Source organism: Nicotiana tomentosiformis, chromosome 2 (assembly GCF_000390325.3).
Source record: "Nicotiana tomentosiformis chromosome 2, ASM39032v3, whole genome shotgun sequence".
Lineage (NCBI taxonomy): Eukaryota > Viridiplantae > Streptophyta > Magnoliopsida > Solanales > Solanaceae > Nicotiana > Nicotiana tomentosiformis.
Genome location: NC_090813.1, coordinates 128,925,456 through 128,926,132, shown reverse-complemented (window position 1 = coordinate 128,926,132; position 677 = coordinate 128,925,456). Strand labels below are relative to the sequence as shown.

The window sequence follows — 677 nt, the reverse complement described above, 5'->3', positions numbered from 1 at the left end:
AAAATTTCCCACAAAAATTACTATGGGTAGAAAATATAATTAGTTTGATGGATAGAAAAATAAATGAGTAGGTAAGAGTAAATAGTTTTATTTTTGTGGGTAACGTTATAAGAATATTGCAGTTTGTCAAATGTTCCACTTCCTTTAAGACAATTCAAATGAGTTATGACACAGCAAGTGGCTAATATGTACTTTAACTGGAGGAGGCAGTTATAAGAGCAGGAGGCGATGAACAAACAACAAGGTCGTTGTAGTATAGTGGTAAGTATTTCCGCCTGTCACGCGGGTGACCCGGGTTCGATCCCCGGCAACGGCGTTTTTTATCATTTGACTGTGGCAATTCTAGCTGTTTACCATATGTACTCTTCATTTGACTTTTGTTTAATTGGGCTTTGATTATACACAAGAAATGGCATATCGGAGAGAAATACTGGTCTCCTTCAAAATTGTTATTATTGCTGATGAGATTCAATAGAAATGGTAATAAACTATTTACAGTTAGCAAATAAACAACACCTCCTTTTGAATGCAAAAACGTGTTTCATCTCCAATATCTGACAAATCACGTCCTCCATTAGGATTTCTTATCTTCTTTTTTTGTTTGTTTATTTCTCCATACGTGTTTCTTTTGTCTATAACCTTTAGTCAAAGCCGCCAACTGTCAGAAATCTAACCAA

At 35.2% G+C, this 677-nt stretch overlaps 1 non-coding gene across 1 annotated transcript; it reads left to right on the top strand.

Annotated features, from left to right (window-relative positions):
• Window positions 1-244: 244 nt before the first annotated feature.
• On the top strand, window positions 245-316 carry TRNAD-GUC (transfer RNA aspartic acid (anticodon GUC)). The gene has a single exon. It is a non-coding gene; the product is annotated as a tRNA-Asp (tRNA).
• The last annotated feature ends 361 nt before the right edge of the window (window positions 317-677 follow it).